The 16,985-nt window shown below is 43.1% G+C and overlaps 1 long non-coding RNA gene across 1 annotated transcript in view; it reads right to left on the reverse strand.

Annotated features, from left to right (window-relative positions):
• The window catches only part of LOC108581166, a 78,512-nt gene extending 71,304 nt beyond the window's left edge, over positions 1-7,208 (reverse strand). The window contains exon 1 of the long non-coding RNA XR_001893078.3: positions 6,153-7,208. This is a non-coding gene — a long non-coding RNA (uncharacterized LOC108581166). The remainder of the gene's footprint in view (positions 1-6,152) is intronic.
• Positions 7,209-16,985: the final 9,777 nt, after the last annotated feature.

A 16,985-nucleotide genomic window follows, 5' to 3' on the forward strand; every position in this document is an offset into this window, starting at 1 on the left:
CCTCCACAACCCATTATTCTGTTCTGGATCTCAAACATGCTTCCTTTACTATTCCTTTGCATCCTTCATCCCAGCCTCTCTTCACTTTCACTTGGACTGATGCTGACACTCATCAGTCTCAGCAACTTACCTGGGCTGTACTGCCACAAGGCTTCAGGGACAGCCCTCATTACTTCAGTCAAGCCCTTTCTCGTGATTTACTTTCTTTCCATGCATCTGCTTCTCATCTTATTCAATATTTTCACGACCTTCTACTTTATAGCCCCTCCTACATATCTTCCCAACAGGACACCCTCCTGTGCCTCCAACATCTATTCTAAAAGGGATATCATGTATCCCCCTCCAAAGCCCAAATTTCTTCCTCATCCATTACCTATCTTGGCATAATTCTTCATAAAAACACACATGCTCTCCCTGCTGATTGTGTCCGGCTAATCTCCCAAACCCCAACCCCTTCTACAAAGCAACAACTCCTTTCCTTTCTAGGCATGTTTAGGTACTTTTGCCTTTGGATACCTGGTTTTGCCATCCTGACTAAACCATTATATGAACCCACACAGGAAAACCTAGCTGACCCCATAGATCCTAAATCCTTTCCCCACTCCTCTTCCCATTCCTTAAAAACAGCGCTAGAAGCTACTCCCACACTAGCTCCCCATAACTCATCCCAACCCTTTTTCATTACACACAGCCAAAGTACAGGGCTGTGTGGTCAGAATTCTTACAAAAGAGGCAGGACCACGCCCTGTAGCCTTTATGTCCAAACAACTTGACCTTACTGTTTCAGGCTGGCCCCTACATTATTCCTGATACCACACCTGACCCCCATGACTGTATGTCTCTGATCCATCTGACATTCACTGCATTTCCCCATATTTCCTTCTTTCCTGTTCCTCACCCTGATCACACTTGGTTTATTGATGGCAGTTCCACCAGGCCTAATCGCCACACACCAGCAAAGGGAGGCTATGCTATAGTATCTTCCACATCTATCATTGAGGCTACTGCTCTGCCCCCCTCCACTACCTCTCAGCAAGCCGAACTCATTGCCTTAACTCAAGCCCTCACTCTTGCAAAAGGACTGCGTGTCAATATTTATACTGACTTTGAATATGCCTTGCATATCCTGCACCACCATGCTGTTATATGGGCTGAAAGAGGTTTCTTTACTACACAAGGGTCCTCCCTCATTAATGCCCCTTTAATAAAAACTCTTCTCAAGCCTGCTTTACTTCCAAAGGAAGCTGGAGTCCTTCACTGCAAAGGCCATCAAAGGGCCTCAGACCCCATTGCTCAAGGCAACAATTATGCTGATAAGACAGCTAAAGAAGCAGCCAGTATTCCTACTTCTGTCCCTCATGGCCAGTTTTTCGCCTTCTCATCAGTCACTCCTACTTACTCTCCCACTGAAAATTCCTCCTTCCAGCCTCACAGGCTCATTCCATTCTATCAACCTTTCATAACCTCTTCCATATGGGTAACAAGCCACTAGTATGCCACTGAGAACCTCTCATTTCCTTTAAGACGTTTGCCCTGCATTTCACTCCATCCTTGGCTACCTTCCCCTTGTTCTTCAGACTCTCCTCCCAGCCCCCTTTCTTGTTTACTTATACCCAACCCCATGAATAGCAATGAAAGGTTGCTTGTAGACGCTATGCGCTTTCTCATACACCATAAAAATCAATGCCCCACCCCCCACCCAGTTGCCCCATCAATCCCCGTTACAGCTTCTAATGGCTGCTGCCCTTACTAAATCCCTAAGAGTCTGGGTGCAAGACACCTCTTTTGCTGCTCCTGGCCATCTTTTCACTTTACATTTCCAGTTTTGCCTTACAAAAGTCTCCCCTTCCTCTGTGGCTCCTCCACCTACACGTGTCTACCTATCAATTGGACAGGCACATGTACACTAGTTTTCCTCACTCCACAAAATCAATTTGCAAATAGGACCAAACAGCTTCCTGTTCCCCTCATGACACCAACACTTTACTACTATTTTGTTTTGTTTTTCTCATTATTAATATAAGAAGATAGGAATAGGCCTCGACTTACTGCTGAAAAAGGAGGACTCTATATTTTTAAATGAAGAGTGTTGTTTTTAGCTAAACCAATCTGGCCTGGTATATGACAACATAAAAAAAAAAAACAACTCAAGGATAGAGCCCCAAAAATCACCCACCAAGCAAATAATTATGCTGAACCCCTTTTGGCACTCTCTAATTGGATGTTCTGGGTCCTCCCAATTCTTAGTCCTTTAATATCTGTTTTTTTCCTTCTCTTATTCAGGCCTGTGTCTTCTGTTTGGTTTCTCAATTCATACAAAACCTCATTCAGACCATCACCAATCATTCTATATGATAAATGCTACTTTTAACAACCCCACAGTACCATCCTCTGCTCCAGGATCTCCCCACAGCCTAAATTCCTAATCCTTTTAACTCACTATCAAATTTTAAGGTATCTGTGCAGTCACTGGTCACACTTGAAGCAGTCCCGAGAAACATCACCCCTACCCCAATAATCCCCAGTAAAACTTATATTTTCTTTATCTTTTCTTATAACTTCATATTTTATAAGTAAAAAGACAGGAATGTCAGGCCTCTGAGCCGAAGCTCAGCCCTTGTAACCCCTGTGACCTGCACATATACGTCCAGACGGCCTGCAGGAGCCAAGAAGTCTGGGGCAGCCCAAAACTGCAAAAAAGAGGAAACAGCCAGCTGCTGTCTTAACTGATTGACCAACCTTATGACATTCCATTATGGCTTGTTCCTGCCCTGCCCCAACTGATCGATCGACCTCGTGACATTCTTCTCCTGGACAAAGAGTCTTATGATATCCCCATCATGCACCTTGTGACCCCCTCCTCTGCTGATAATAGATAACCACCTCTAACTGTAACTTTCCACAGCTTACCCCGGTCCTATAAAACTGCCCCTCTCCTATCTCCCTTTGCTGACTCTCTTTTCAGACTCAACCGACTTGCACCCAAGTGAAATAAATAGCCTTGTTGCTCACGCAAAGTCTGCTGGTGGACTCTCTTAACACGGACTCATGTGACACAATTAATTTAAATTTTCACAGAGGAGATTAACCAGTTTGCACAGAGAGAAAGAGGCCAGAGACTGATGTAAGAAATTCTTACCCTTCTGTCTGCATGCCGGGTTTCTGGGTTCTCTCTCCCTGAGCAGCTCTGGTGACCCTGCCTGACTGTTTGCAAACAAACACATTGCCATGAATCAGAATATTCACAAACACTTTACAAATTTTGAAGAAATTAGGCAGAGAGAGAGAAATATGACTCAAATTCTATTTGTGAGAATACACTCTACACACTTGAAGTATCAGGAAGCCTAAAAGCCAAAGTTTGTTTAAAGATAAAAAGCTGGTGTGCTCCATTAATTCCTGTAGCCCCACAAAGGTAGCTTTAGGGATTCCAGATAAATGGAACGAATGATGACTTGCTAGAAATGCATAGGAGACAAAATAACTATTCACAGAACCAAATAAAAGCCTTCTCCTAGCATGGGTTTATATGGAGAGACACACAAAGCCAAAGGAGACTAAACAGGAAACCAATGAAAACTAGAAGCAAAAACAAATAAACAAAACAACACAAAATAAAAACCCCTAAATTTTCATACTCAACTTACCCTGGAAAGTGCAGTGTTACCTAGGGCCCCCCAAAACCCACATAATGACTATTCCTGATATACAATTCAATATCCTTAAGTTCACCTATATCATTAGACATTCTGTGCAATCAAGAAATCCACTTTAGGTACATGACCAACAAGTACTCCAGCACTGTTCACGGAAAATGGGAACCACAGAGGGAAGCAATGCAAGCATGTGTGTGGAAATTGGTTTTACGCTAAATTCAGCCTCATGCTTAACCGTAGTGAAAAAAGAATTGCGAAACTGCCGATGCATTTTTACAATACGTCTTACCTTAATCAACACTAAGAGTTTTAACTATGAAAATGTTCATTAGCGAAATGTTTCCAATTCTTTATCAGGTTTTGAGGAATATTTTATTATTTAAACTTTTTCCACTCCTTTCTCCCCTACTTAATGATTCCTTGCTACATTGATTCATAAATAATGTTTTCAAATCTGTAATTTGAACTAACTTTTATACAACTTCTGAATTAGACAAAATTATTCTTTTTTCCACTAATAACATAAGCCTTTCTGGCACATTTTGTATACAGAATTACGTGCTAAGTAGAATTTTATTTTTAGTAACTTAAAACTTTAGGGAAACCCTAAAAAGCAAACTCTGAACTATTAGATATGGGCATTTATAGGGAAGAATAATTCCACAATTTTAGAAACATGTTTCTCCATATTACAACCCGTTTTTAATTGGAAATGACCCATAGATCAAATGAGCATTAAAAATAGCTTTTAAGATTTTAATTTACACAAAACGTTTGCTTAAAATAACTATCCTCTTCACTGTACTCAATTTTTTACTTTTAACAAGGGAGACATCAATCAACATTTGCCAAATGAACCTTGGTTTGGTCCGGAAAGGGGGGACAACTCAAAGAGAGGAGGGGGCTTGGGGCTTTCAGAGCATGGGTGGGAGACAAATGGTTGCATTCCTTTGACTTTCTGATTAGCCTTTCCAAAGGAAGCAATCGTATATGCATTTATCTCAGTGAGACTTTGAATAGAATGGGAGGCAGACTCGCCCCCAGCAGCTCCCAGCTTGAACTAACGTTTTAAAATATCTAGCAAAGACAAACATAAAATTCAGACAAAATGCATGCTGACAATTCTGAGGGCATTTCTCTTTTTATTCCACCAATAATTGTAAAGCCAGCTTGTTTAGTAAAGTTATGTGAACTTGAAAATTGCTTAGACTTATTTTACTTAATTTATGAGCATTCTTTTACTTATAACCAATTTGGAAGACATAATATATAACAATAAGTATATATACAAATAACCACATCTAGACACACATAAACGAAGAGCCAATAGCTTGGAACCTTGGCCGTGAGATAGCAATACAAGCTTGCCGGTTTTACTTTGCCCCAGTAGATAATCCAAGGAAGGCTGTCAACCAAAATTTTGGGTACATCAGTCTCCAAGACAGTTTGATTTTTAAAGGCTAAACCTCCCCAGACTCCAAGGAGCACTGGGGCCAAACAGTACCAAAGGAGGCTGTCACTGCTTAGAACCACGCTCCCTGCTTAGAACAGCAGCACAAAAGCCTGAATATATGCAATTCCATCCCACTTTCCAATTAGACAGTAAACTTCAGATTCTAAGCAATTTTGGGGCCAAACAGCATTGCAACTGTGAGAGAAAATTCCAAGGAGGGCTTATTACTAGACCTCAGAACCTCTGCCAGGAACATCCTCTTTGGAGAGTTTGAGGTCCAAAGGATCCCCCCGGAGCATCCACTTGTGGGGTCTAATCTTAGAGCTCCAGATGTGTCTGGCCTTAGGTAGGCACTGGTGCCACTTTGCATGTGTTCCCTCCAGAGCCTCCTGTGAGCTTTCCTTTGGTACCTGGGTGTAATCCCCAACTTTGAGCATCCTTATAATTTTATAAGGCCATGCTTTTCCATGCTTCTTGTTCCATGAACTTTAATGATAGGAACTGGAGGCTGGGTGGGTTTCCTTCACCCTTAGCCAGTTGAATAGGGGAAGGGAATAATTTAGCATAGGAAAAGAAGGTTTCAGTCACCTGAAACATGTGCGAGTTTGCTCTGAGCTGTGCCACATATAGGGATCAGGGACCACACACCGAAAACAAATAAAAAAGATCCTTCCCCTTCGGGGCAGGCCGATTATTCCTATTCATTCTTAGGCCTTCAGGCAATACCAGGGAGTGACCCCAGTCAATTGCCCTCAATTTCCAAGGAGCTACTAGGAAACAGCCATTGAAAGACTGAGAAAGAAAGAGGAAAACAATGAAAGAGATCCACATTCCTTAAGTGAACCGGGTGGTGGCGGTCAGGCTTCTCCACATGGAAACCCCTTAGTTTCACTGACCATGGCCAGAAACCTGAAGTCACTTCCATGTTTAAATGCTGCCCACCAAGGGCTCCAGGTTGGAAAGGAAAGGAGAGAGAAAGAGATTCCCCTTTATGGAGTAGAAAAGGAGAAAGGAGAAGAATAAATCCCAAATTTGGGGCTTACCTCTTCCTCCTTCTTGGGTCACCAAATATGTTAATGATGGAGGGTGTCCAGGTTCTTGGGGGTATTTAAACTCCCAAAAATTCTATAACGGGGCCTTTGAGCCCCTCTGATCAGGCTCACTCCCACACTGTGGAGTGTACTTTCACTTTCAATAAAACCCTTCATTCCTTCCTTGCTTTGTTTGTGCGTTTTGTCCAATTCTTTGTTCCATTGGTTGCTTTGGGTACGCCCTATGTAAATGGGGAGGATGAAGTAAAGTTACAAAGTCATTTACAGCATACGCCCTATGGAGAGGATATTTCCTGTTATAGCTGAAGTGTGAATCAGCCTTATGTTCCCTGCCTCCAGACCCTATTTTCCTGCCTCAAAACCAGCTTTGAAAAACCCTGTCTACCAGCCTTTGATGAGATTGATTTAAGTAATAACTCTCTCCCATGTGGCGTGGCTGGCCTCATGTCAATTACATTTTCTTTGCTGCAATGCCACGCTCTCTGTGAATTGATTTTGTTTGTGCAGCAGGCAGGAAGAACAGTTGGGTGGTTACATCAGCCTTTCCACAAACAGATAAGCAAACCAACAGGCCAAGACATCCAGTATTTATCACTTTTTTTTCCTCTTAATATGTGGAGTTGAAAATTTATATACCATTTATAAACATTACAAAATCTTTCAAATGTTATTTTAAGAGCACCCTTATATTTTCTGCACCTCTTCTACACTTACAATGTTGTAAACAATGGGTGGGCAATAAAACAGGTTTCTGAGCCAAGCTAGTGTTCTCTTTCAAGAAGGCATCATTGTTTCTGTGAATGCTTCAATGTTTTATTTTCATCACAGAGAAAACAAAGCAGAGTAAAATGAAACAAAAAGAATACAAACACACACACACTGTGCAGAACTATTTACCTGCCCTGCATTCATCCTACTTTTTCCCTCTAGAACATACATTTCTGCAGATTTCTATCTGCCTCTGCCTCACATTGGGAAAAATTTCATTGCATATAAACACAAGATAGCAAAAAACTACTTAGTGACTGCCTGCTTGCAGTAGGCAACTGTGACTTGCTTGTTTTTGTTTTGTTTCTATTTTCTCTCTTACCACAATTAATCCCCCTTTTGAAATTAGCACTTGATTTTTCTTTTTTTTTTTTTTTTTTAGATTCGCCTTCTCCCTTCTCACCACCATCCCTGTAGCTCCATGCATCTCCTTCATATGGGGCTGACTTCAACCTCAGGATGCAGGGCAGTCACCTAACCCAGGCCTGACCAATCAGGTCACACCTCTTAGAGAGTATTTAAAGGGCAGGCTTGAAGGCCACTGAGATCTCTTCCTGGGGCTTTGCTGAGAATACTGAGGGAAGTTGCCCTTTCTTCTGTTGGTTTTCTCTGCTGATAGATGAATAGCTTGGAGATGCAGGTGTTTATCTTGTTTTATTTGGGAAGCATCTACTTGAAAATTACAGAATAAAATAGATCCAGATGTGAAAATCCCATTACCTGAAGACATTTTTGATAACCTGGTCCCCTCTTGTACCTTTCAGCTGCATAAGAAAACACATTGCCTCATTTGTGTGTTCATGTATGTCTTTCTTTATAGGCTTAATCACAGTGGAGGTAGGTCTTGCTCACTTTCATCTGAGACCTGACGAGTATGTTTATCACACACTCTGCACCTTACTGTGTTCACCCCATTCTATCCATTCTGCCTCTGGGTTTTGAAAACATTGCTTCTTATTCTCAAGATACCTTCCCCCTTTGTCAGACTGGTAGCATCCCAGCTATTCAAATAAATGCTCCCTCTTCTACCGCTCTCCCTGGATGGGCCAATGGTCTGCCCTTTAACATTCACAGCTTTGGTCTACTGCACCGGACTATGAGTGACCCGGGGTGGAGACTGTGTCTGAGTCATCTTTATTTGCAGTACCCACCACAAAATGTTCATGCTGAACAAGCAGAGGAGGCGCCACATCCTGTTCTTTACAGATTTTGATTACTGTCAGGTGCCTGGCTGGTTGGAAAAAAAATCTTCCACTTTCCTGGCTTTCTGAGTGTCTTTCTTTTCTGGATCTTCATCAGGAGATGGGCTGAGCCACACCAAGCTCATGCAGTCCTGTTGCTTCAGGGGATGTTCAATATCCAGGTAGCCGCAAAAACAGAAGGCAGATAGTTATGAATCTACCTTTTAGTCTCTTTCTGCCTTAACATACCGTAATTTTGAAGAGGCTTTCTTTGCTCTTTACTTGAATGTGCTTGTGTCTGAAGGAAATACTGAGATACAGACATCCAGCAGAAAATGTTTCCTGGCATTGGAATCCGGCACACATCCACCTCTTCTGTGTTTACCCCAATGCTGCTGTTAGTGAAGGAACAGGGAGAGACCCTGAGACAGCCTGGGACATCCACCTCTTCTGTGTTTACCTCAATGCTGCTGTTAGTGAAGGAACAGGCAGAGACCCTGAGACAGCCTGGGAGTCACCTACAGGAAGAGACAGGGCTCCTCCTGAAGAGGAAGTCACCAGGGTCTGGCAAGCAGGTCAGCTCACTTCATTACCACCCGGGGCCCAGGTCTCTTTCTATCCTTCATGGAGTGGTTCCCAGCTCTAATAATGAAAACACTGAAGGAGCTTTCCAAAACAAGGATTCCTGAGTCCTATCCCAGATTTAGAAGTCTGAAGATCTAGCAGTAGTCACCTGGGGAATTCTTTTTTTTTTTTTTTAAACAAAGCTCTTCAAGTTTGACAACCACTACCTTAAAACACACACTTCTACCATTTCAGTCAATTAAAGATGCAATATTAACATATTCTCTGCACCTCCCAGAAAACCAGAGCACAAAGGCCTTTAATTTCCCAGGATTGGACCATGTTACAGAAAGGAATCCTAACAGATTCGAACATCTTCTGTTGCACCACAGTAGGGTGCTTGGAAAATATGTTTTCTGTCTCTCTCCAGGCATACACCTCAGAGAGCACTTCACAAAATTATTGACTGAGAAGCGGCCATGTGTCTTGTTTTGGCCAATTAAATGTGAGCAGAAATCATGTGGGTCACTTCCAGGTGTAAGATGTAAGAGGCTTGCATCCTTCATCTTGCTCGTTTGTCTCTCTCTGCCATGACAGCTGACCATCTTCCAGAAAGGCAATGCCTAGCAAGTCTGGCTCAGAGGTCAGGACAAGCAACGTCACGGTGGAGCAGCCTTCTGAGGTGAACGAGTAGCCTGAAAATCCTAAGTAATCTCCAAAAACCTTCTAGAATTAATGCGTGAATTTAGCAAGGTCTCAGAATACAAGGTTAACACTCCAAAATCTACCGTATTTCTATATCTTACCAGTGTACAATTAGAAACCCAAATTAAAACACACACACACACCCCCCCATGCTATGTAGAATAGCTCCCCTAAAGTGAAATACATTGATATAGATTTAACAAGACATGTAAAGTTTGGTATGTTGGAAATGACAAATGCTGATAACAGAATCAGTGAATACCTACATAAAATGAGAACTAATTCATGTCAACATAGTAAAGATGTTACCTTTCCCCAAATGGATCTTTAAATTTAATGCAATACTAGTTAAAATCTCACCAGGATTTTTATAGTTATAGATAGGCTAATTCTATAATATATATGGAAAAGAAAATAAATTAGAAGACCAAAACAATGTTGAAAATCAAAAATATAGTTGGAAGAAGCAGTACCCAATTTTAAGACTTACTATTAATTGATAGTAATCAAGACATTGCTGCAGTAAGGAAGAGATGGCTACTCCCAGGACCTAGACTGTGATCTTTAAATGCTATTAACCTGTAAAGAGAACCAGAGCCAAAAGGAAATGGCTGATTCCAAATATTGGTCGGAAAAGGTACAAAATGAACCTGTGTATCTTGTTATAATTGAAAGCAAGGACACCGTCAACTATTGATGCAATTTAGTCAAAAAAAGATACAGGGACCTCACCAAAGGCCATCCCTCTGGATAAATAAGTGACAATCTGAGGATAAAAAAAAAAAAAAAAAAGATATCGGCAATACTTTGTAACACACAAAACAGCCAAAACAAGTAACGTTTTGAGCTTACTAGGCTACCATGTTACCATTTTGACTTTCAGAACTGTAATATTGGCCAGGCGCGGTGGCTCACACCTGTAATTCCAGCACTTTGAGAGGCCAAGGCAGGCAGATCACTTGAGGTCAGGAGTTCAAGACCAGCTTGGCCAACATGGTGAAAACCCGTCTCTACAAAAATACAAAAATTAGCCAGGCGTGATGGCAGGTGTCTGTAATCCCAGCTACTCAGGAGGCTGAGGTGAGAGAATTGCTTAAACCTGGGAGGCGGAGTTTGCAGTGAAGCAAGATCATCCCATTGCACTCCAGTCTGGGTAACAGAGTGAGACTCCATATGAAGAAAAAAAAAAAAGAACTGTAATATAATAAATTTATATTGTTTTTAGCCACTACATTTGTCACCACTTACTAGGGTAACGTTAAGAAATTTTTCTATTTTCTGTAGAGGCCCTGGAGCTCCTTAGCTTTGGGATAAGCCAGTACTTTCCCCAACTGTGGGGTCAGCACGTGGAAGTGAGAAAAAGGAAGGACCATCGTGGTCTGCAGTGGTCAGGGAAGGCTGCCTGGAGGAGGAGAAAGTGGAGGAAGCAGCAAGCCTGGAGGGATGGGGTCAATACCTTAAAGCATCTGTCAGCCATGGGGATCAGATTTTTTAAGCAGTCACAACACTAGACTTTTAATTCAGAAAGTTCTGTAAGCAATTAAAAGCCGCTGTTGTTTTAAACTATTCTTGTGTCACCTGCTGGCAATGAGGAAAATGATAAATCACCTCAACAAAATGCCTCAGTGAGTTGGTACACATTTTTGCATTTTATTTGCACATATTCTAAGATACAACCATGTCAAAGCTTCCCATTATCTTTTGTGTTTTGTTTGTTTTGTTTTTTGAGACGGAGTCTCCCTCTGGTGCCCAGGCTGGAGTGCAGCTGTGTGATCTAGGCTCCCTGCAACCTCCCTCTCCCTAGCACAAGCGATCCACTCACCTCAGCCTCCTGAAGAGCTGGGACTACAGGCACCCACCACCACACCTGGATAATTTTATTTGTTGTTTGTTTGGTTTGAGACAGGATCTCACTCTGTCATCTAGGCAGGAGTGCAGTGGCACAATCTCAGCTCACTGCAACCTCCGCCTCCTGGATTCAAGCGATTCTCCTGCCTCAGCCTCCCAGGTCGATGGGATTACAGGCGCCCACCATGCCTGGCTAATTTTTGTATTTTTAGTAGAGATGGGGTTTCACCATGTTGGCCAGGCTGGCCTTGAACTCCTGACCTCAAGTGATCCTTCTGGCTCGGCCTCCCAAAAAGGGCTGGGATTATAGGTGTGAGCCACCATGCCAGGCAAATATAATTATGTTTGACCTCACAAATTTGCTTGCAAATACATGGTGATCGTTAGACACTTGCTACATAGCGGGAGACACTCGGGAAAGCAGGTATGGTGCCTGCATTGACTGACATTGAAACCTAAGCGAAGTGACAGGCAGCAAAGAATTACCCCATAATAAATGAGTGGTCTTGCAATAAGTCTGTTGTGAGAGAATGTCAGTGGAGGTCCCTGTAGAATTATGCAGCCCAATGTGGGATAGGGTGGAAGAAGGAGGGGAGAGACAGCCAGAGATCGGGTTTGGCATCATCTCTCAGAGGCGGGGAGAGACCCAGTCCAGGCCCACATGCTCAGCCATCTTAGTTTATTGAAAAATGGGAAAAAAATGTACAAACAATTGTGTTATACTTTAAATGCTTCCAGTAAAAATATTTTTATTTCTTATAGGTGCATGCAAGCGTAACTGTCTTTCAAAATATTAACAAATACGTTTTTCTGTGGCTGTGGGTCAGTTAGAAACCTGCATCTCGTGTGTTCTTCCTACTTTCTCTCTGCCCCACTCCATAATTGGCTGTGGATCTTAAATGGCATGACTGAGCCTCAGATTGGGTGATTTCGACAGTATAGATGCCAATTTTTTTAAATGAAATGAACTTGAGTACAGAAGGAGAAATTCCTTGTGAAACCAAAATGGTACTATCTTCTACCAAAGAATTAAGGCTGCAAAGATACAATGTTCCTCTGTACATCTGTTCATGATTGACTTATAGATTAGGAAATAGAGCCAGATGAGGTGGCTCACACCTGTAATCCCAGGCAGATCATGTGAGGTCAGGAGTTCGAGACCAGCCTGGCCAACATGGTGAAAACCTGTCTCTATTAAAAATAAAAAATTAGCTGGGTGTGGTGATGGTTGCCTGTAATCCCAGTTACTCGGGAGGCTGAGGTATGAGAATCGCTTGGCCCTGGGAGGCAGAGGTTGCACTGAGCCGAGATCATGCCACTGAACTCTAGCCAGAATGACAGAGTGAGACTCCGTCTCAAAAAAAAAGAAACAAAACAAAACAACAACAACAACAACAACAAACAAAAGATTAGGAAATAGAGCCTGAGTCTCTTTTTTATTAAAACCAGCAAGGTTGAATGGGAATAAATCATCATAATATTATCTCTTTGCACCATTATCCAACTCGGTGGGCAGTTTCAGGAATACCCCTGGAACCTATTAACAGTGAATTATTTATCTCAACAGCTGCTATGAAGTGTATTCCAGCTGTTGCTCCATGAAGGACATCTCGTAGATGTTGAATTTTGCTGAAGGCCCTCTTAAGAAACAAAATTCATCATCAAATGAAAGAGATTTTTTTCCCTCATTTTCAAATATAAAGACAGAGTCACACACAGAGCTCTTCCACAGGGAAAGCCAAAATTCCAATCTTAGCTACAAGTTTGCAAGATAGCACTCTTATTTGCCACTGTGTTCTGTGCAATATTTAGTCTAATGTGGAAACAGAAGTGGTAGATTCTGCCACCACAATGGCAGACACCCCGAGTTTCAATCATATGTTAGGATTCATCGCTTTAAACAGAAGAAATCTCAGGCAAGGTCCCTCCAGTACCAGTCCGCCTCCCTTTATTTCTAAAATGCAGTGTATGAACATGCACATTTTAATATTAACCAAAGGAAAACTTTACTAGAAAGTCAAAATAATGAAAACTTCAAAAGAAACGAATTTAGATACCTTGGATTTCTTTCTTTCTTTTTTTTTTTTTTTTTTTTTACCACTTTCCACCTCAAAACATATCCATTCAGTGTGTCACTTCCTCAATACCCCTCTCTGCCATTCCAAAGATAAAAGCTCCATAATGGAAAAACTGACTTGAAATAATATGTTCAATAACTGTTAGTAGATTGACCAAATTCAGATGTCAGTTTCCATTTTAATGGGAGTTTTTTGGGAACATAAGGGGGACTGTGTTGGTGGAAATTTTAGGAACAGTCACAAATATGGTAATGAGAAATATGGTCTGGATAGTGCTATATTTCCTGACAACTTCAGTTAAAAGCAACCATCTGAAGTTCTTCATTTTCATACTTGTGTTCCATCTTTTTTTTGGTACCATCTCAGGAGATGAAAGTTGAAGTTGATATGCCCCTTCAGATGTCAAGATCTTTTTAACCAAACAATGTTTTTCTAAGACTTTCACGCCTTCCTCATCCTATGTTCAGTTGGCAAGTAGCGGGAGGGGGAGAGAGGGAAGCACATGAGATGACAATGCTTCTTAATTTCCATGGGCATTTTCTGCTCCAAGAACAAAGGCATATCTGCCTGAGAAGTTCAGAGTAACACTCAGCCTCCACCCACATCCATAGAAACACGTGCACCCTATTCCACATAGAGCCAAACATCAGCCAATGAGGATGTTTAAAAAGCTGAATCTCCCCAGCACTTTGGGAGGCCAAGGCGGGTGGATCACCTGAGGTCGGGAGTTTGAGACCAGCCTGACCACCATGGAGAAACCCCGTCTCTACTAAAAATACAAAATTAGCCGGGCATGATGGCACATGCCTGTAATCCCAGCTACTCGGGAGGCTGAGGCAGGAGAATGGTTTGAACCCGGGGGGCGGATGTTGCGGTGAGCTGAGATTGCGCCATTGCACTCCAGCCTGGGCAACAAGAGCGAAACTCTGTCTCAAAAAAAAAAAAAAAAAGGCTGACACTCTAGTGGAATACAGTGAAATTCCTAAATGCTGTGTTGATTAGCTCTGTGTGGGCAGGCATGGATCTTAAGTTGTCTTCCACAGAATTCTATTTAGGAATGTGGAGCTGTAGACACATAAACACAGACAGAACTCTTCTCCTGTATAAAAGGTCTCCTTAAGACCCTGTATAAATACACAAGAATGGCAGTTACTTAAATTTCTGATATATTGAGGAAATAAAAAGTTAATACCAATTTGCATTACCAGAGCCTTGGCTATTGCTAATTCTGGGGGAAAAAAAAGATAATAAGAGTGGAGCAATGAGATGATAAATTGCACTTTCAACCACTGCAAAGCATTGAATGCGACTTCTCCTGGCTGCTCTACAGTTACCTATTCACCTAGCAAATATGTATCCAGAATTTGCAAAGTACACTGTTAGCCTCATGCTTTAGATGAGTTGGATGCATTTGCATCAGATCAATAGGTTGATGAGGGACTCTCTGACCCGTGGTTCCTGTGATGAATGTCAGCCTTGTTTCCTGTAGCCAAGACCCGTCCTCTGATCCTCTGACCATCTTTGAACAGGGGCTCTTTGCCTGCCCTTTCAGCTTCCCCAGGTCTAGGCTTCCTCTGAGCCCCTCGTTCTCTCCTCCCAGGTCTGAACCTCAGTCTGAACATCAAGGCTCTGATGCCATGCAGGGACAACATAGACACCCACTGGCTGGACACTGCTCCTCAACTCCTCCTGCTGAGACTCCCTTGGTTCCTATCGTGTCCCCAGGGGTCTGGTCTCTGGGTCCTGTCTACCCAAATGCAGCTTCTTCACCACCAGCCAAGACAAGCAGAAAAGAAGAGATTAGGCAACTCTATTTTGTTTTCCAATCTGTGGTGAGCAGTCACTTGTTGCTACTTCATACTTAGCGTATGTCCTAGTTGGAATTATCCCCAAAGCAGACACTGTCAGGGACTTAGTTGAGGTGAAAGTGGACCTAAGAATCACAAGTGAGAGAATGGGAGAGGTGAGATGGGGGAAAGAGAAAGTCAACAGGCATGTGTCAAAGGGTGTTTGTTCCTATGTCGCTGGGGCCCACATTCCACTGGGAACCTTCTAAGGAACGATGCATGGTGTGCCTCAGAAAAGACCCTCTGTGGGACAGGGACACTGGGCTGTCTGTCCAGGACTCCTCCCTCCCTTTGGCTGAGAGTTGCTTTTGGCAGCATTTCCAAGCTACCTCGCACCAGGCTGAGCATCTTCTGCAAGGCTGGAGAAAGCTCCCAGGCAAAGATGTAAAAGGATCCAGGAAGCTTCCAAGTGCAAAGAAACTGCCCTTCATGGCTCTGGATGGATTCGAAACTCCACAGCTCTGGATGGATTCGAAAGTGGGCTCAGCAGCTGTGGGGCAGGGCACTGGCGATAACTGTGGCAGCACAAATTCCCATCTCACACCTGCCATTGCCTCTACCAGAAATGTTCTTCCCTCACATCTGAAAGAGCCTCCCCTTTGACTGCAGGCATCTGCTCAAATGTCCCCTCCCAGTGACATCTTCTCTAACCATCCTACTGAAAATAGTATGCCTTAAACCCCAGAAAAATGTCCCATCCTTTCTACTCATCTTGTAAGTGATACACATGTGACAGATGTGTGTGTGTGTGTGATCTCTCCCTCTCCAGCAATGTTAGTTCCGAGAGGGCAGGGACCAAACACACAAAGATTCCTCTACTTGTAGGATTTCTATTCTGAGGACTGGCGAAAGGGAGAACGGAAACAAAGGAGAAGTGACTCAGGTGCCTTGTTATAAAGAGATGCGTACTGTGGAGCAAAGGAAAGAGCAGAATAAGGCGATCGAGAGTGCGTGCAGGCTGGGCAGGGCTGTGGCTTCAATCTGAAACCATGCAGTGAGGGTAAACCAGGGGACATGTGACTTTTTTTTTTTTTTTTTTGACAGAGTTTCACTCTTGTTACCCAGAGTGGAGTGCAGTAGTGTGATCTCAGCTCACTCAACCTCTGCCTTCTGGATTCAAGCGATTCTCCTGCCTCAGCCTCCTGAGTAGCTGGGATTACAGGTGCCCACCACCATGCCCAGCTAATTTTTGTATTTTTAGTAGAGACGGGGTTTCACTATGTTGGCCAGGCTGGTCTCGAATGCCTGAGCTCAGGTGATCCACCCACCTCGGCCTCCCAAAGATTTGGAATTCCAGGCGTGAGCCGCGGCACCCAGCCAGATGTGACTTATGAGCAATGACTTGAAGTTGTTGAGCTTGACCAAGTGCCTGGCAGAGCGAACGGGCACGGCCCAGGCCCTGAGTGGGGAGCAGGCCCAGTGTGTTCCCAGAAAGACCAGGCCAGGAAGTCAGTGTGGGGAGAACACAGTTAAGAAGAGCGTAGGAGGAGAAATGCTCAGAAAGGCCTGGGAGGAGATCACGTGTAGCTTTGAAATATATTAAAAGAGATATAGTCTCTCAGTCTCTCAGGATCCATCAGGAACTCCAGCAGATGCTGACTTCTGGGCATGCCCATGTCCGCTTTCCAAATCTGCAGTCTTTGCATCCAGCAAATACTGTGTTTTTGAATCTGAGATGCAAAACCTGGGGTACAGAGGACTGACTGTAAGATGACACTGAGTTTTGCTCTGAGTGTAATGGGATGGCACTGCCTCATGTTCCAGGAGGGGCCCCCCGGCAGCTGCCACACCCTTGACTGTGCATGGGGTCATGGAGGATGTGGTGTTAATTCT

This window comes from Papio anubis, chromosome 9 (assembly GCF_008728515.1).
Source record: "Papio anubis isolate 15944 chromosome 9, Panubis1.0, whole genome shotgun sequence".
Classification (NCBI taxonomy): domain Eukaryota; kingdom Metazoa; phylum Chordata; class Mammalia; order Primates; family Cercopithecidae; genus Papio; species Papio anubis.